This window comes from Gymnogyps californianus, chromosome 3 (genome assembly GCF_018139145.2).
Source record: "Gymnogyps californianus isolate 813 chromosome 3, ASM1813914v2, whole genome shotgun sequence".
Taxonomy (NCBI): Eukaryota; Metazoa; Chordata; class Aves; order Accipitriformes; family Cathartidae; genus Gymnogyps; species Gymnogyps californianus.
This window is the reverse complement of record NC_059473.1, coordinates 3883194-3903520: the sequence shown is the minus strand read 5'-3', so window position 1 is coordinate 3903520 and position 20327 is coordinate 3883194.

Genomic DNA, 20327 nt, shown 5'->3' with positions numbered 1-20327 from the left:
TACACAAAAGGATAGACTGGAGAAGCACACATCTACCAATAAGTGGCACTGAGCATCTACTCCATTTCTCACACAGGTTGGCATATCTCTCAGTGGTCCATCTGGTAGAATTGGATGGCATTTATCAGGAAATAATCCAATTGTGGCATGCCAAAACCTGAACATGAAAAGTACTTGTGCCTAGTGTCAATCATTCACCCTCTGACAGTTCAATAAACATCCTTTCTGTGATGGTTTTCAGGAACACTGACACCCAAAATGCTGGAAACAATGCCAGAGATGGAAATGACAATGCTTCTGTGAAACATCAAAAGGGACCGACACAACCTGGCATGGATTTTGCCAAGTGTTGCTTAGCAATACAGTGTGCTTGTGGGCCGCTGGCGTGTCAGGATTAGCTGCGAAGGGAGCGATATTCACACCTTCGCTGAAAACGCATCCTTCCCAAATAAAGGAGTACAAAGTAGGGAAGTGCAGCATCAGCAGGAGCAGGGGATGCCGCAGCCACCCAATATACAATTTTAGGTTTCCAAAAAGCCATCTGCCCTCCCCGGATGTCTTCCTCGGGCATGGAAAGACAAAGTGCCTCGTCCCAGCGCCATGAGGACACGGTCCTGTCCTGCCCAGCTCGTGGTCTCGGAGGGTATGAGGAGGTTTCATGGCCATTTCCTTTCGGGGCTGGGATCAGAGGGGGCCAAACTTTGCTACCAGCAGCTCTTGCTGGAGGTACGTGCAGGCAGAATTTGACCCAGACTGGTTGGCCGCTGGCGCTCAGGGGAGGGTGACGACATACGGGAAGAAAGCCTGAACCTGGAACTGGGAGGTGAATAACCAGTATCACTCCTAACAAAGTGTGAAATAGGAATGGTCATTTTAACAGCATAATCGGTGGTGGTAGTAAGAGGATGCAAGGAGCTCTCGGTAACAAAAGAAAAAACTTGTTCACTTGCCAAATTTCCCAAGCGAGCCCCTCTCCCCAGGTGCCTGGATGCCGCCCGTCTCTCTGCAGCCGCCCCCACCCCGCAAGGGATCCTGAAGGGCAAAAGCAGCATTTCCAGAAAAACGAAGAGCGCTCGGTGGCCGGAGGGAAAACGTACTATTTTCTATTGCAAGCATCACTTTGCCACTGAGGAGGAAACTGAATTGGGGGAAGTGAAATAACTTGCCCGAAGCCACCAACAGACCTGGGAACTAAACTCTGGCCTCCTTAATGTGCCAAATCCTGGAGCAGAGGCTCACGAGGTCTAACCAAATCGCCTTTTATCTGTGTACCTGGTAAATGGGAGTGGGAGGAACGTCTGCATATCAAATAAGGGGGTTTTGTCTGTCTCGAAATTCCAGGTTTTCAGATCCAGGAATCAGCTGATGCCTGGAGCAAACAAACTGCCTTTTTGGTGTGGCGAGGACAGACCCGCGGGTCTAAACGCAGACGTGCCAGCCAAGCCTGTCCAAACAGAGGTGCTGGGATCTGCTGCTAGTCCGCAGCTTGGAGAGAGGCAACCGCCTGGGGAGGCACTTATGGGGCAGCGCAGGTTTGCCGCTACCCCTTTTGGCTCAGGGCTGTCTGGTCCGTAGGCACCGTGGTGGTGGTGAGGCTGCAAATATCATGGAGAAGGTGCTTTCGAACAGACAGAGTGCTCCGAACGGAAATCCTGAGGTGTGCAGATTCTTATATATACTTATGACAGTTTTCCAGGGAGAAGTGCAAGCTAACTCCATCAGTGCCTTTGAGCCTTGACTTGTTAATTGGCATTACTTCTAATTCCCAGCTATATTTTAAGGTATGAACCTAAGGAATTTTAAAGTCATTATGTGGGTGAGGGACTGATAAAAATAAATCCTTCAGGTTTGAAAGTGGCAGAGAGGGAATAAAAGGTGTTAAGAAATCCAGGAGTTTTCAGCCAATTGGTTCAAAAAAGCATCCGGGTGGACTGCAGCTCCTGGAGAAAGGTCACTGATACTACTCTGGGTACCTCTTTTTATGAACTTTATGCATCACATAAAATAAATTTAAAGCAGTTTAATTTAACAATCTAATTAGTCATGGCTTTTTCATCTTGTCTATTTAACTATACACAGAACAAAGAGAAAGACACAGGGCCAAATTCAGAGCTGGCACAAATCAGCCCTGCAAGTCAAGGAAGCCATTCCTGCTCATCCAGGACTGAACGCAGATGCTGGTGGCCAAATTCATCCCCGAGGATAACACCCCTTATGTCTGCAGACTTGCACCGCAAACGAATTTGGCTGCCAGGAATTAACTCTCTGCAGAGCGGATCCTTGGGTCTCGGTGTTCCAAGCTTGAGCTAGGCGAGCTGAAACGTGGGTAAAACACTTGGGAGAAATAGTTTGAAGATTTGAGATAGTTTGGAACAAAACTCCTCTGTGTGTTGGCTTCGCAAAGACTCATGCAAGCATTTCCCTTCGCTTCAGTCCGCTTAATTTACACCCCCTTTCGCTTTAAATTTCAGTGTTCATATAATCTCACGATCTCAGGCAAACAGCAGTCACATGAATGCACCCTCCACTGGAAATGAGTGTCTCTCTACTGCCTTTGATGTGGTTATACTGGTTATACCATTATACTAAATCGCGCCTTGTTCTTCAGCTCATGTACGCAAACCCGCAACATTAACCAGGTCTTGGTGCAAAAACATAAATCGATCCACGTTTACGAAGGTGATGTTTTTGAGCAGATTTCCAGCTCATAAAGCCTTAGGCCAGCTAAAATCTAGACCTCTAACTCCATAGTTAGATTCTGGTATTTTGGAGGGTTGCGATCCCACTGCCAGCTTTCATAAACGAAACAAATTATTTTTCAAATGTTGTAGATTCTAGGAGAAATCTATCTCCCATCGGTTGAGGCACAGGTCTCATTTATTTTGTGATGTCCTTTTGCAAGAGCATGTACCAGGGGCAGGTTGCCATCTGATGCTGGCAGGCAGCGGAGGGGCTTGGGGGGGGACCGAGGTGGCTTAGCTATGTGTCACCCCAACCCCTGAGTGACACAAGAGTCCCTTCCAAACGGCTCTTTTCAAAGTTCCTGCAAGTTACCATTTCCCCAGCCCAAAATAACTCCAAGAAACAACATGAGCACAATAAAGAAATTCAAATATATCTTAAACCGCCTAATAATTAACCATGTTCAATTAGTCTCTGGGGTGCTCTGTGCTGCTGTGTGGTCTCCCTGGAGGCACCGCCAGCACCACAGCGGTGAGCTAATGAGTTCTGGTTGCGTCTTGTCCACAGACTCGGCTGCCTCGCCGCGCTCCTCCTCCAGCCCTGCGTTCCTAGGAAGAACACTCGCTTCTGAGGACGTTCTCCCTTTTCCTGCTGGAAGCCGACGAAAGGCTCAGTCCTCCCCTGTAACGCATTTGCAAGGTGCTGCCTCCGTGGGGCTGTGTGGATGCGGGGCTCAGCAGGGTGCTACCCCGTGCCCGCTTCCTGGGCACCCCGACTGAGCTTGTCTGGTTGGTTGCAGGGTGCGGGTCCCCGCATCTGTCACATAAAGCCCAGGTCTCCATTTTGACAACAGAGTTTCAAGAGAGTGACTTATTCCTCTCTTTTTGGGGGGGTCCGTAGACATCAGACATGCTTCCTGTCAGGCCTAATATCTGTTTAAGTTACTCCTGTTTCTTCTGAAGCTTGGTGTCGCCAGGCTGTCAGGCCTTTTTGCACATCTTTCTCTTACCTTAAATTCCTGTTTCGTTTAGCTTTTGCACAGCACTACACTCTTCTCAAAGTTTCTTGAAGCTCTGATTATAGTTTTATTCTTCTTTTCTTCAGGTTCAGCCAGCACCTGTGCAGACCCTGGACCTCTACACCGTCAAGAAACTGCATTTTTGACCCTGTGGACGCATCCAACACAGGAACATACTTGGCATTAGCCCAACTTCCAAACGCGCCTCTCTGTAGGTAATGGGAAAAGTTCTCTTTTTATACCTCTACATAAATACCTGGACATAAGGATGAGGGGCTGCATCGGCTCCTTCAGCCCTGCTCTGCTGGGAGCTTCCCCTCTGCTGGGCTGCTTCCCTTCTTGGCCCAAAGGGTGGAGGCTGAGAGAATGGAGACCAAGAGAGCGGAGGCCTTCTGAGTGGGAGGCTGAGAGAGTGGGAGGCTGAAAGTGTATATGCCAAGAGCAGGAGTCCCAGTGAGTGGGAGGTCGAAAGAGTGGGAGGCCCAGTGAGTGGGAGGCTCAGAGAGTGGAGGCTGAGATTTGGAGGCCAATAGTGGAAGGCTAAGAGTATAGAGGCCAAGAGAATGGAGGCTAAGAGATTTGGAGGCCAATAGTGGGAGGCGAAGAGAACGGAGGCCAAGAGAGTGGACGCCAAGAATGAGAGGCCCAGAGAGTGGGAGGCCATAAGGGCAGAGGCCCAGACTGGGAGGGCCAAAGTGTGGAGGCTGAGAGAATAGAGACCAAGAGGGTATAAGTCCTGTGAGTGGGAGGCCCAGACAGTCGCAGCCCAAAAGAGTGGAGGCCAAGAGCGGGAGGCCCAGTGAGTGGGAGGCCCAGAGAGTGGAGGCTGAGAGAACAAAGTTTTGTGAGTGTGAGGCTGAGAGAGTGAAGGCCCAAAGAGCGGAGGCTAAGAGATTGGGAGGCCAACAGTGGGAGGTCAAGAGAATAAAGGCCCAATGAGTGGGAGGCCAAGAGAGTATCAGCCTAGAGTGGGAGGCCCAAAGAGTGGAGGCTGAGAGAATGGAGGCCAAGAGAGTAGAGGCCCTGTGAGTGGGAGGCCCAGTGAGTGTGAGACTGAGAGAGTGGGAGCCCCAGTGAGTGGGAGACCGGGAAAGTAGAGGCCCAGAGTGGAAGGCCCAAAGAGTGGAGGCTGAGCGAATGAAGACCAAGAGAGTAAAGGCCCTGTGAGTGGAAGGCCCAGAGAGTGACAAGCTGAAAGAGTGGAGGCCAAGAGTGGGAGGCCCAGAGAGTGGGAGGCTGAAAGAGTACAGTCCCAGAGTGGAGGCCCAGAGAGTGGGAGACCGAGTGAGTGAGAGGCTGAGAGAGTGGAGGCTGACAGAGTGGGAGGCCCAAAGATTGGAGGCACAGAGAGTGGGAGCCCAGTAGTGGGAGGCTAAAAGAATAGGGGCCCAGTGAGCGGGGGGCCCTGTGAGTACGAGGCCCAAAGAGTGGAGGCTGAGAGACTGGGAGGCCAAGAGGTTAGAGGCCCAGTGTGTGGGAGGCTGAGATAGTGGAGCGTGAGAGAGTAGGAGGCCCAGAGTCTGGAGGTGAGAGAATGGGTGGCCAATAGTAATAGGCCAGGAGTGTGGTGGTCCAGTTTGTAGAAGGCCCAGTGGTTGATTAGGAGGCCCAGACAGCGGATACCCAGAGTGGGGGTCCAAAGAGTAGAGGCTGAGAGAGTAGGAGGCCAAGAAAGTGTGGTCCCAGAAAGTGGGAAGCTGAGAATGTTGGAGGCTCCGAGTGTGGGAGGCCTAGAGAATGGAGGCCAGGAGAGTGGGAAGCCCAGTGAGTGGGAAGTGAAGATGGTGGAATACCAATAGTAGAGGCCCTGTGAGTGGGAGGGTGCGAGTGGGAGGGTGGTAGTGGGAGGCGGAGAGAGTAGAAGCCTGGAGAGTGGAGCCTGAGAGAGTGGGAGTCCGATAGTGGGAGTTGAAGCCTAGAGAATGGAGGCCAGGAGAGTCAGAGGCCCAGTGAGTTGGGGCCTAGGGAGTGTGAGGCCCAGAGGGAGAAAGCCCAGTCAGTGTGAAGCCCACAGAAGCGGGCCCAGCAAGGCGGCTGCAGCAAGTGCAGGCCCAGGGAGGAGAGGCGAGGCCCAGGGAGGGCGTGGCTGGAGGAGCGGGAGGCTGGTGAGTGCAGGCCCAGACAGCGCAGGCCCTGCGAGTGCCTCAGAGGGGAGGGCGGGTGTGTTTTCCTGAGGGGTAATGTCATCACGTCTCCTGAGGGCACTGTAATCAGCTCCTCAGCTATGCTCTTGCTGCTTTTTCCCTAAATACTCAGTTTCCCGCCCAGTGCCCGCTGGCACGCACACACGTGTGACCGCCCCCCCCCCCCCCCCCCCGCCTGAGGTGGGGACAGGGTCTAGCTCAGCCTGCTCGCTGCGGCTCCAGCCTTCAAGCAGGCTCACTCAGCGCCAAAAGGCTCATAACCCCTGAGTTGTGCCTAATCAGGCAGCATCTGAGATTAATTGCAAGGGCTTTTCTCTACCCACCCACAGAGATAAATGCAGAGGAGCCAATTTGGTAATTGCCCTGAGTCCTGGTGTGCTTCTGAGTTGTTCCTGGGCCAGGGTAAGAGTGGGTGAGGGAATATTTGCTGAGATGCAGACTGAGCACTTACCTCTGCTCTGGCTGATAAAGATACCAGGGTGTCTTTAACGGGGCAGAGCCAGGGAAAGGGGCATTAGAAAGGGACCTGGTGAGAGAGGTGGGCTGGGAAGGAGTCAGGAAGGTTGTCACTGGTGAACACAATGATGTTATAAAGAAGAGAGGGGAACCCCCTGCTTTGGCTTTGCTTTGACTCCCTCTTGCTTTTAAACAGCTTTGAAACCTCTTGCTGGGGTTTCCTACGGCTCCCTCGTACCAGAAAGAAGGGGGCAACCATTTTGATTGTCACCCTTGAACCAGCTGTGCCTCAGATGCGATATCATGACGGCGACCCATCTGATGATGCCATTACCCAAAGGTGAGGTGCTCTTGTTTGTTTTTGGTAACCTACAGCGTTGTCAGGTTGGTGTGGGACATATGTTGCTGTGTCATCAAAGATGCTGGGGTGTAAACAGAAATAAAGGATGGGGCAGGAGCAGAGATGCCATTTGAAGTGGATTGGTGCTTTACTGGCTGTGGGTAGGTAGAGAGGGAAAAGCAGCCTTGGCACCTGTTAGTGGCCATTAAAAACTCCCATGTTCTGCTAATCTGTGCTCGTAAAAAGGCCATCTGCTAATGCTCAAAGGTCATTAAGCTACCAGCCCTGTTTACTCCTCCTGCATTGCTGGGCCAAGCTTTTCTGAGAAAAGAGGGCTTAAATGGTTATTATGGTGGCGCCTGCTCATGCTGCTGTATAGTTAAGGGTCTGTCACTATTTTCATTAGAAACCCAGGCTTTCAGGGCTTTTTTTAACTTGGCCATTAAAGTGCCTGCTTCTCACTGCCTGCGCAGGCTCCGGTGTAGCCTGGCAGATTTCAGGGACAGAGAGAGTTCTTGTAGGCACATTGTTTTATTTTTATTTTAAGAAATCAATCCAGCTTCTGTTTTAATTTGAAGAATTGAGAACTTCAGAAAGCTTTTGTCTGGGGTGCTCTGGCAGTGCTGTTTAACTCAGCCATGGCTGTGCTTTGGAGAGGGAAATGCTGTGTTGGATTGGTTTATGATGAAACTGTTTATTGCTTTTATATTTTCATTACAAGAAAAAAAGAAAAAGTGTGGAAAACATAAGACCATTTTGTGTGCAGCTCTGAGGGCTGCTACTTTCCTAGAGGCGCAGGGCTGTATTGGGTGCTGCTGGTGGGGTTACAAGAGTCAGCAGTATGGTCTGCCTGTACAAATGAGATGGTGTCTCCAAGCAGGCAGTGTTTGTCTCACATGGTCTGGGCACTATGGGTGGATTAAAGAAGAAGCTGAGGCCTGAACTCTGAATTGCCTTGATTTCGTAGGTTTTAGTCAAACCTTTAAGGTTACATTAACATAGTTTTCTTGTGGTTAAATGGTACTATCAAAAACTTCGATAATTCTTTTTTCCTTCTGAGACTTCCCAGTGATAAAATGAGATGTAGCTGCTCAAGTTTTTATCCTTCATTTCTGATAATGACGGTGTCTGTCTCATAAAAACCTGCCTTTTATCTTCCCCAATTAGCTGAGTCGCTGCACCCTTGTGCTGTGAAGTTCTGAGTGTGCCACAGCCTCTTCCCAAGCACAGTCAAAGCTCCCTCTCCCCACCTCTGTGGGGCCAGCCTGTCCACAGCACCCACCCTCCAATCTCCGCTCCCATTGGCATCGGTTTAATCTTTTGCTTTCTGCATAACATAAAGAAGAAACCTGGGTCAATGAATAATGAAAGCTCATTCAAAACCTGGACTCTTACAGTTTGGTCTCTGCTGCCTTTTAATTTAAATGGAGCTTCTCTCACATATCTGTTTAATTTTTTTTTTGTTTTTTTTGTTAATGCAGTCAGACTTTGCCTTGTGGGTTTCATGGGGTTTTTCATCCAGGATTTAGGGGAAGTTCACACTGATGTCTGTAATTCACTTGTTCTTCAGATTATTTTTATTTCTGTTCTGACTGAGCTCCGAGGCCAGCCGGGGACAGGATGCTGTTGTGCTGGCCGCTGTGTGTAAATAAGGAATATGGACTGCCTTGGAGAGCTAAAAGTCATAAAAGGGCATGCAAAACAGAGGGAAGGAGTATATCTCAGTTTTTTAAAACAACTTTTCCAAACCATGAGCTGAACTTTAAAAAAAAAAAACAAACAAAAAAACCCCCAAAACAACCAAAATCCAAAAGTCTCCCTAACTCAGCAGAGATGTTTTTGCCAGAACCCTCTTCTCACCAGCCAGTCCTTCTTAAATCTATAGCAACCCAACAGGTAGTTAAAATAGTCCTGACTAATTGTAACCAGGACTGCTGGCTTCTTCTGAGCTATTGTTCTGATTATGCACTACAGCCAAAAGCTTCAGGAGGTATATAGACAAAGTAGTTAGTGTAAGAACTCAAAACAAGAACAACTACAGGCCTGGGTTGTTTTGGTTGTGTTTTTTTTTTTTATTAAACTGCTATAAAAGCAGGCCCTGGGTCTCTGCTGCAGATGTGTCACAGTCCCCTGCTCCAGTGCTTCCTATCCAACTATTTTTAACCTTATTAAACAGCACAGAGAGCCTTTGGCTGTGGTGGTGGAGCTCACCCGGCACTCATTACAAAATTTCTTTGGTTTATATCTATCTCTCAAGTGTAAGTCTGCAACATGGTAGGCTTCAGTTGAATGTAATCCCTGTTCAGATCCATATTGTAGCAGTGGGTTGCTTTAAAGGAGGCTGAGGCTGATGGTAGGCCTCCAAGTGGAGGAGAGGGGAAGAAGTTGTTCCATCCTTGGCCTTTCCATGCTGCTCAAATTTCAGTTGCATCTTCTAAAAATATTAATTTACTGAAATTGCAATTTACTAAAACTGAGATTTACCTTTATCCTTGGGCCATGTCAACAGGCCTGCTTTTGACCGGTCTTTAGTCTTGGTTTTTGGCATTGTTTGGGACAGCCCACTGCCAAGGTGCTGTTTGCCAGCGGTTTCACTGCAAAGGTTTGTCTCACCTGGTACATGCAGAACAGTTTGACATGGCAAAAGCTAAGTATTATCTAAATTATTATAAAGTGGACAATAATTAGGAGTGATCAGGGGAGGGCAGCGAATGATGGATCTCTCTGATCCACAGATTGAGGCATGACTGTAACATAGCAATGCGAGTACTGTGTTTGGATAGGAAAGCCTCGGTGGGATAGCCACCACAGCCTGGGAGGGCTGCAGGTGAGATGGAGGTGGTTGTCCAAAGCAGCTCAGCTCAGAGCTATATTGGGTGGCTTTGCTCTGGGCAGGCAGACCTAGTGAGCTATGGGGCAAGATGATGTCCTCTTCTGGGTTTTCCTGCCATGTGCCAGATCATCGGTTGGTATAGTTCAGCATTGCTCCATTGACTTCATGAGAAGACTGAATTACAGTCTTCTGTATGTCTTCTGAATGTGTTACAAATTGAGGTTTTAATTCGGATTTTCCTGAAACACATAGAAGTGATAAAATCTGTACAACCTCACACCGCTATTCTAACGTCTACTGTTTCAGGAAAGGTCTTTTTTTAAAATACAGTCTTTATAAAACTTTTCAATTTTTTTTTTTTTTTTTAATTGTATGTCAAATGCTGGGCAGAACTTGTGAATGTAAGAAAACATCTCTTCTTCAACAGACATGTGGTACAGCAGCTAGAAGTGTGAGGACAGAGGGGGTGTAGTGTAGAGCACAGCTGCCTGCCCCAGCCTACAGGGAGTGATGTGATGGTCAGTAACCTCTGAGACTGGCTTAGCCCGCACACTGACAAAACTTGCTGGTGACGATAAGAAGTGGAGGCTTTAAGCTAGTAAATTGATCAAAGAAAATGGATGTGGTTGTCACGATAGCATAGGAAGCCAAGCCTGGGACTCTCTGGGACAGGAGACTATGGGAGGAATTGTCTTGTGGTAGATACAGTAAGGTATTTGGAAAGGCAATGACGCAGTGAACAGCCATCCTCAACGCTGCAGTGGTGGGAAATGCTGTTTTCCTTCCCCTTTATCCCTCTGTTTGAACCAAGTACTAAAAAAGGTGTTTCATATTTTTGTAGTAGTCAGTACTTAAAATATTTTGGTTCCTTACAGGTACTGACACAGTCTGCTTTGGTGTACACACAAAAGCAAACAAGGAAAGAGACAGAAAGCACAGGCGATTCCTCAGATGTCATGTTTCGCTGAGGCCATAAAGGGGAGGAGGCAGCAATTTGTTGGGATTCTTGCTCAGCACACACAGCCAAATTGTTGGCGAGTTTTGGAGTTGAGGGGAAAAATATTTTGCCCGGGGAAGGGCGAGGGATTACACTTTGCAGATATGCTTCTATTTCACTGCATATATTTATTTGTTTATCTCTTGCTTAGGAGTGTTGGGTAGGTCGGCTCCATAGGATTAAATCATATCCCAAACCTTCCTGGCTTTGTGACAGTACAAACATTATTGGATTTAGTTCCATTCTGCTTATCCACCTCCCATCTTCCAAGATCCCCATTATTATTATTATAATACCCGCAAAACTCCTGCTCTGAGATCAGAGGGGTTTTCAAGTGCCAAAGCAATCAACAAAACATACCTGGTCCTTTTAATCTCCTTTAATCCCGTCATGTGGGACTATCCCAATAAATGATCACGTATCCAAAAATTCTTTCTCTGTAATGACACTTGATTTGTAGCTCACAGTTTTCATGAAACTGTCTCAGATATGAAAGAAGATGTACTGGGACCTTCTTATGCCATCAATAAAATAAAAGTTTGGGTTGAAAAATTATCTTATGGAATAAAATAGAATAACAAAAATCCATCATTATCTATGTTTCAGAAAAGGATTGTGTTTTGTTTAGCATTTTAGTTAGAAATGATGTATGACTACATCATAAAACACTTATATTAAAAAGATCTTCTCACCCTGAATTCAAAATATATATTGTACTCTCTTATCATCCAGTCATTTTAGAGTGAAAGTTAAAAATGCCCATCCTGTGGTAGTAGTTGCTGGTATTATATCTTATAGCTGATATATTCTTCTAATACTTTTACTTAAAAGGCCTATTACTCAGGGCTCATGAGTGTAGACATTTATTTTCTTATTGAAAATGGTAATGCCGTGGATAGTGCTTTTGTATTTAGATCGGCACTTATGGTTTTCCCCTGGTCCGCTGAAGGTCAGCCCAACTCAGTCTCTGGAAGTTTGGTACGCATGTCTGTGTACCTCGCTGAAGAGGGGAAAATCTTTCCATAGGGTAAGAAGCAGTGGAGAACAGGAGCTTGTATTATTTTGCCAAGGCATGGTCTATGCTTTCTGTTGGTTTTTTTGTGCATATGTGGAAAAATACTCAATTTTAAAGAAAATCAAGTGTTAGCAGAATAAAGGGTGGCCCATGGCATGGCTCAAAGTCTTGAGGGCTTGAGATGTCCGGGAGTTTTCACAAAAATCCCTGTATCGGGAACAGGCAATATGACAAAAAGCAAGACTCTGCGACATCCTGGTTTGATGTTTCAGAGATGAAAAGTTTCTCCTGCCTGAGGCATTAATTTTGGCTTGAATGAGAGAGCCTAACCCTAAGGCGAAGATGCTGGGACCCAGATTCCTGTTACTGGTTTGAACCATGCAGAGCAGAGACTTATAACTGACTTTATCGTGTCCTAAGTGAATGCCCTCACCACTAAGAAGTGACTATTGTAAGTAAAAAAAGGAAAGGGGAGTTTTTTCTGGTGGTGGGTTTTTTGTTTTGTTTCATTTTGTTTTTTCTCCTAAAGAACCTGGATCTATGCAGAACACCAGCATCTCTGAAAATTCAAGATTTCACAAGGATGGGGAAAAAAACCCCTTTCCCACACATTTGATAAGAGTTTTTGACTCAAGTCATAGGATAGTGTAAGGCAGAATTGGGTAAAATCAGGCCAGTTGCTTTTGTGGGAAAGCAAATGCTGGCAGAGGAGGGAAGTCTGCAAAGTAACTAACCTGAACACTCCTCTGGCCTGCAGAACAATTTAGTGAAGGGGCGGTTAAATGGCACAGATTAAGCTCATTAATGGTTCAGATATTTGCTTGGTTTACACAATGCTGTCCAGCAAATTATATTGATGCTTGACAGAATTATTGTCATTATTTATTTTGCTATAAGCCAGATTTATAGATATTTGTAGCTTTTGTAAGGCTAAACATAAGAAACATTAATAGCTTTACTAATTATATCACTGCTTTAGAGATATAAATAGTGATAAAAATGCCAAGTAAAGTGAGCTAGTAAAACATTTTAAAGAGAATTTTAAAGTGAGTTACTGATTGATGATCCCGTGGGTGAGTCTTAACTTTTGAATGCGAGTGGCGCTTCCCACTAGGGCACGAGTGCCTTTTACCTCCATCAACTCTTTGGGGAGAGACAAGGAAGAACAATAGTTGAACAACTGATTATTAAATCAGATTGCATAATCTGAAAAATATTGAAATCCTATAATAGCATAAACTGAGGCTGAACTTATTACAGCACAACAGGGTGGTTTGGTTTGTTTTTTTTTTTTCACCTTTACCTTGTCCTCAACCCCTCCTGCCTCCTGGATGGTTTATCTGCACTTCTTTGTCTCTTACAGCGTGCTAAAATTGCAGCCTCTTTAGAGCAGGAGCTGCCTTCTCCGTCTGTCTTATTACAGACGTGTACAGGCCTTAGCACAGCACAGCTCTGATGAGCAATTTGGGGTCCTAACAACAATATTAATGATGATTTCATGGCTGCTAAAAAAAAAAAATCTTTAATTGGTAAACAGTGTCTATACAGGGCTATATACAAATTAAAGGTGTGGTTTTTACACAGCTGTCAAATGAAGAATCTGTTTTCCTAACTATTGATCTTGGTTTTGCTGTGAGCACCCTTTTAAGGAGGGAGATAATGAGTGAGAAAAGAGTTAATAAATGTTCAGCCGTTACTGTGAGCATGAATGGAAATCCATCATCGGTTTAAGTGCTGGATGGGCTCTAGACAATAATCCAAGCCTGTTTGACCACGATCAGTGCCACCATGAAGAAACCCGCAGGGCCCAGAGAGCTGTGATCCTTAGGGATGGTGCGCGGTTCCCTGCTTTTTTCTGATATACGGCATTTGTAAAGCCCTGAGTTTTATTTTTCGCTGAGTTTAGTAATGACCTGGTTGAAACTCCCTTGAAGCTAGCGGAAAGACTTGCAGTCTCTAACGGCCTTTGGATCAGGATTGTTGTGGTGCTTTCTTGGAGTGAACCACCAGTGGGAAATTTCTCCCAGGTGGGGGAAAAAACAATTTTCTTTTCTACCCTCCCCCCCCCCCCAAATTTCTGATTAATTGGTCTTCCTAATACAGTTGTGAATAGTGTATTGTGGAGGTCAGTGTTCCCAGGAGGAGAAAGTTGGGGCCTACATCATCCGTGGCGACATCTCATTGCTGTTTGGTGGGATGAGCACAAGGACAGTGGATTAAGGGCAAAGCTTTAGAGCAGACCATGCGGAGCTTGTAATGAAGATGGGGAATGTGATCCTGAACCCACTGAAATCCTCTGCAAGGAGGCAGCCCAAATGCAGTATGACAACAGGCTAAGCAAGTGACAGTGGGACTTGTAGTCCTCATTGGGAAATTGGGATGATGCAACTCCGCTGAGGCTGGAAGAGCTGAAAAAGTTCGGCACTGGCACCCAGCTGCGCAGCACCCAAATGCTCGCCGACACCACGTGAGTGTCTTGGCTGTGCAAAGCAACTGGGAAACCTCATAGGAACAGGCTTTGGTGGAAGATTTCTGGAGTTTCTTTCTAGTCATGCTGTAAATATCATGGGGGCTGTTTTCCCTTTGATCCCAAACTAGAGATGAAAGGGACAATTCACACACATTTTTGAACCATAAAAAACATGTGGCTTGACATTCGTTCCAGAAACAGGCCAAGATGCAGGATAATCTTATTTTTTTTCCTGAAATATTTGAACTATCTCTTCTCACCATGTCATGAAGCTGTGCCATAGCCTTAGAAAATAAACAGAGCATGCTGTGGGACTTAATTCTCAAAATGTGGACAAAAGGAAAAGTCTGTTTGACTTAGGTTAGCAGAACTTTATACTCAATACTAAAACTCACATCACTGCGTTGCTCCCTTATTTCCATCTTCTCTAATACACTCTGTAGCAGAGAGTTTAAATTTAGGCTCTTTAGAGGGGAGGTTATTTGACTTTTGTGGGTTGCGAGTACAGAGAAAAGGCTTCATGTGTGGTTCTAGCCTGGGAAGTGACGAGATAACATGCTTTTAATGAGTAGTCCTACTGTGGATGAGAGTTTCGGGTTGAAACCTAATCCATCTGAAAACTAAAAATGTGGGGGTTTTCTGCCTTTTTGTCCCCAGAAGTGTAAACACACTTGTGGGGACTGCACTGGCTTCTCCTCCTCTTAGTGCTTTGGGACTGTATCAACCAGTTGGTCAACAGTGTGCAGCGGGGGGTGTAGGTAGCAGTGCCCCACATGCCAAGAGGACTTTTTGAGAGGACTTCTAACTCCTTCCCCGGTATCTTTAGGTAAAAGCTCGCCTCACAGCCAAATCAACTGCCTCAGACTGACACTGATCCGTTAGAAAGTAGACAAGACCGTGTTTCATCCACTTCAGCAGATGCACTGTTAAAATAGTGTATCCTACTTTTATGAGCATGTTTGGGACCATTGCTCTCCACCTGCACTCAGGTTCATGGGCTTTCTTTGCTTTTACTTTCCTTCCCAAGATGGCTTTTCGACTTGCAGATATTTTAAACTTCTTGGAGACCCCAGAATCTGGTTGGCTATCCTAAAAAATTGACTTCTGCCAGTCTATGAGTGTAAACCTCAGTTTGCAGGTAAAATCAGAAATTTAGAAATTATATTTGCCTTCTGTTGATCTTTGAAAGAAATTATGAAAAAATTATGGGGGCTGAAGGGGTTTTATGGTTGCCAAGAAATACCAGTCCTGAAGTTTCAGAAGGTTAATGACTGTATTGAGAAAGAATACAGCCCCATCTAATTTTCTTGCACCAATAAGGGTAAAGGTTTGGCAGTTGAGTGAGATTATGTCAGGACTAGTCGAATAATGACGATATTTTTTTACCTCCATGCTTTTTTCCAAAAAAGGGGATGTTACATCTTTTAATTAAATGTTATATGAATACATTTCGGATAGACCCAAACACAGGGCAACTGTGTTTCAGAAATGCTGTTTCTACATTTAAAATGTATTTGAAATGTAATTTAAGAAAAAAGATAATGGAAAAAACCACTAAAATAACTCGAAACAAGCCAGAATATAGTAGCTCATCATTACACTAATATATCAAACAATATGAGCTTAGCTTAATTATCCCCTTTGAGAGTTGAGAAAACTAAGCACAACCTTCAATTTACAGCTGTTTGGTGCCGGGAACCTGAATTATTATTTAAGAAGAAGGGGGAAAAAAAAAAAGTTTATTTATTGTGACCTACACTCAGTTTTTATTCATCATGGAAAATCTGTATATTCACAAATGAGGGCTATTCATCTGCAGACTGCAGCATTCTTCAGCTGTCCGGGGCTGCATCAGCCGCACTTCTTCAGCTTTTGTGTTCATCTCGAAGCCTCTTCATCCAAATTGTTCATCATCTTGATAGCGGAGCTTTATCTTGCTCTAGTGCAGCTGCATTCCCCTTATCCAAAGTGCTGAGAGATACAAGGGAGAGGGAGAGAGGGAGAAAGAGAGAGAGGCAGAATAGAAAAGAGAAAAAGGAATGGCCAGTGCTCATATGAGGATAATTTGTAGTTTCTCAATAATAATAAAAAAAAAAGGAGGACAGGCTAATTACTGGCTTAACTAGGGCAGCCTGTGGATCCTCATGTCAAAAGGACTAGCGTAATTATTTGCCATCAAAGCACATTCATATTGTGGTACAAAAGAAGGGCCTTTCGCAAATGGATCTCACTAATAAACAGGGCTGAGAGGAGCATTATGTGTCTCCCTGGATGCAAGCGCATTAACACAGTGACATGGAGCATAACTCTCAGCCTGGGGGGGGGGGAGAGAAAGAATGATAATTATCCCCCCTCCCCATCTTTCCTCTCCTTTTCCTTTGTGTTGGGCTAGCAAGCCGAACGCGACCCGCTGGAAGGCCCAAGGCAGGCTATTAGTGACCTCTGAGCATTGACAAGGTGGCTACACTCTTAAAAGCCCAGCCCTCCATGTCAGGAGGGTCGCAGGAGCCCATGAGAGGAGCTTTAAATGGTCCAGCAAACACTTCAACCTTAAAGACACCTGGAAGGTCGTGACCAATTTAATGTAGATGAATCTGGCATAAAGAGGGCTCTTTTGAATCCACAGACAAAAGTTGGGTTTTTTTTTCCTTATTCTCTGCTCCCCCCCCCCCCCATTGTTTTTTCACAGATCTTAGCGTAAGAGATACCAGAGAAAGAGACTTGATTCTGGAGACCACTTCTGCACTCGCTGAGCAGATGTGGTGCCAGGCCACCTCAAAGGCTGTGGCTTTTCATTAGGAAAAGTAAACAGGTTTGGAAAGAAAGAGAAGGGACATGTATATACCTTCCAGGGATGTTTGCAAGCATCAACGCACTAACATGTTTCAAACTCAGATATATTGCAAAATGTGCGTGTATATATAGATATACGTGTTATATGTAAAGAGGACTGTTTGGGTTTGGGGTTTTTTATACTCCAGCTACATAAGGCTATTTGCTGCCAATGCCCGCTGGCAGACGTGCCCCGGTTCCTCGCTTGCCAGCCATGGAGTTTATCTTTTGGGCTGGTGTCTGGCACTGGCTGCTGCCACTGCAAACCATCACCAAGTGAGCCCATTGCTCGCTTTTAATGGATTAAAAGGCTTCGCAGTCAGCTCGGGAGAGCTGCTGGGAAATGTTAGGCACGGCGGTTTGGTTTTCCCACCCTCCTCACTGGCTGCTGTGGAACCTCAGCACTCAGGTGCATGAGGCCGCCCTGGCTGTGCTGAGTCCCAGCGGGTTTTCCCAAGGAAATCCCTTGTACCCCTCCTCATCCTCTTGCTGAGAGGAGGCGCAGGCTGCAACGGGGGATGAGCCACCCACCCCCAGCGCTCCTCTGCTCTGGAGGAACTTATAGGTTTGCAACAGTTTGGGTTTGGGGTTTTTTTTGTAATGCCTGTTTTTTTTTGTTTGGTTTTTTTTTAAAAAACCCTACTTTGAGGTCAGTGTTCATGCAGCAACTTTTTTTTAAGTAATTGAGGGTCTGCATGGGTTATGTACTACAAAACAGCTCTGCTGGTCACTGAAACAGTAAACTGGGATGGTTCTTTCTTGTGACAACCTTGCCTGACACTGCAAAACATGCAATGTGCAGCTAGAAAGAAGAAAGGTGTCGGTATGGCTTGGGACCACATGGCACGTGGTGACATGAATCCGTGCATGCAGCCACATGTGACTGGGATAAAAGGACTTTGAAGCCCAACTTATCTGTGTGACAAGGGGCTGACAACCAAAGTTGTTTCCTTTCCAGCACTCTTTTAGGTCACATCTAGGTCATGCTACAGAGAGGAGCCCCTTTTCCCTGTCACAGCACTCAGGGACATCGTTGTCCGTGTCACATTGATGGGCAGTAGGCATCCAGGTCTGCACAAACCTATGAGCATTGCTTGCCCCAGGAACAGCTCACCAAGCCACTGGGTTTAGGATGAGAGTTGCCAAATTGGCAACCTCACGCACTCAATCATGAGTGTCAGATTTGAAAAGTGATGAGATGGGTTTAAAATTTGTGGAGTTAAACCAGCAGCAGATCTTTTCTTGTTTCTCCACGCCCCCCCTGCCCCCTTACTTGATGACTTTAGAAAGGAATTGGATGCTTTCTCCATATTGTACTTTGCAAGGAAAAAGAGCAGCAAACATGGGCTTTGGGGGGGGCGGGAACTAACCCAGGAGGAGACTTTTTAGTACAGATCACAGAAACCTGATGTAACTCATAGTAAAATAGCAAACATTGGCAATATAGGAGTACAAATGAACTGTGCACCCCTACCCCTGCCCTTGGGGCTGGGCAGTGTTTCTAGGACATGACCAATGTCTGTGACCTAAAAAACCCCAAATATTCACCCATCCAGGAGCTACACAACCCGTCACCCCCAACATGTAGTGCTGGAGGGATGGGGACTCACTGGAGCAGCTGATGGCAGCAGCCCACCACCAAGGAGACCCAAAGCTGCTTGTGGGCTCCTCCTAGATGTTTCCTTGTCTCTTTAGCCCTACAATATTTTTTCCCTTTTGCTCTTATTTCCCTGGATTTTAGAAAATTCTGCATACAGCAAATTTTGCCTTTACCTGACAGGAGGTTGTAATCAGGGACTTACGTGGCAGTTTTGGGTCCACTGAGGTATGGATATACTGCAGTATAAAGAACATAATTAATTTCACCTTAAAATAAATGTCTCTAGGAAAGGGATTAGAGAAGTCAGCTTTATGAACTTGGCAGGGTGGGGTTTTTGTATTTTTAAATTAATCCAGATGAAACCTTCCTGGCTTAGTTGTATCCAGCCATGTCACAGACCAAGTGCTGATATTAGCAATAAAGACAACATTATTAATATCATTACATCAATGTAAAGAAGGTTATAGAGTTAGTGTTTGGGGGGAAAAAAAAATCCTCTGTTAATGGTGACTTTTTGCCATTAACTTGCTCTTTTGCAGTATTTTATACACTTATATAGTGTTTATGAACCTGGATATGTATTTCTAGTGTTGCCAAGAATAATCAAAGACAAATATAATAGTTGCAGCGTTTCTTTCCTGATGAAATTGTATTGCAGCTTCTAAACTCAGAGCTGGCCTCCAGCAAGGGACTGTGTCCTCTTAAAGTAGAAGTGTGCTGCTTGAACTTTGCTATCACATAATGCTTTCAAGGTTGCTTGTCTAAAGTGACTTCATTTGTACTGCAGAACTAGCCTTGTACCCGCAAATGCGCCAAAAGCCGCAGCGAGCCAGGGCAGCAGGGCTATTACTAATTTTTTATTAAAATCCCTTAGGCACACACAGAAGGCCCAAAAGCAGCTTTAATAATAGACAACATACAGCACATTTTTCTTGTATTGCCATGTAATCAAATCTAAAGCTTCTGTTCACTTTCTTTGTTTTACCTAGAGGACCAGCTTCCAATTTAGTTGTGGCCTGCACTAAACTGATTTTTCATTGTAATTAATGCCTACTTTGGCCTCAGCCACTTATACAACTTTCCATTAGAGGTTTGCAGCCATCCGCAGAGTATTTCACCAAGTTACCCTCCTGATTCTGCTACAGTTGCAATTTTTGTTAAACTGTTTTTTTACTTTATTATTATTTTGCAAAGAATGTTTAAATTACACAGCCAAATAGGTTTCTTTTTCCTTTTTATTTTTCTCTCCTTTCTCCTCTCCCCCCCCCCCTTTTTTTTTCCCCTGCCTGCTGCACCTATTAAAGTGGTTGGGCAGGAGTCCAACTGGAAGGAAAGCCTTTAAGTGATTTCAGAAAGGGCTAGTGGAACTTATTTAGGCCTGGGGTCTGCTGTGGTTAATTTTCAGTCTGTGTTTTGTGCTGTCCATTTCCTCTGAAATACTACCTGGGGTTTAAGGTTCCTCAGCACAGGATGTTAATAGGCCTCTGCAAACATTCAAAAGGCAGCTTTCCCACCACTAACCTTAAAAAGATTGTGGCACTGGGCCCAGGGTCAGATTGAATAGATGAAAAAGTATATGCTGTGCTTTTGCTCGATCCTTGGACCTTTCCTTGTTGGCTTGCCTGACATTTTCAGTGACTTTTCTTAGTACCTTATTTTCAGCGTGCTTCCTAGAAAATTCTGCTTATTACCTTCTCCTATGCCCCAACAGCATTACATAGATTGGGAAGCACAACAATTTGTAACTATGCTTTGCTGGCCTCTTGGATTTTTCCCTTGCAGCCGCAAAGTGCTGCTTCTCGCAGCCCTGATGAACCAGCCGAGCCCCTCAGCGTATAATCCATACGCCATTGCCGCTACCCAGTGCGCTTGCTGACACCATGTCTGGGGCGCTGTCTGCAGAACTCTTACATGCCTCTTACCAAGGAGAGCATCTCTGC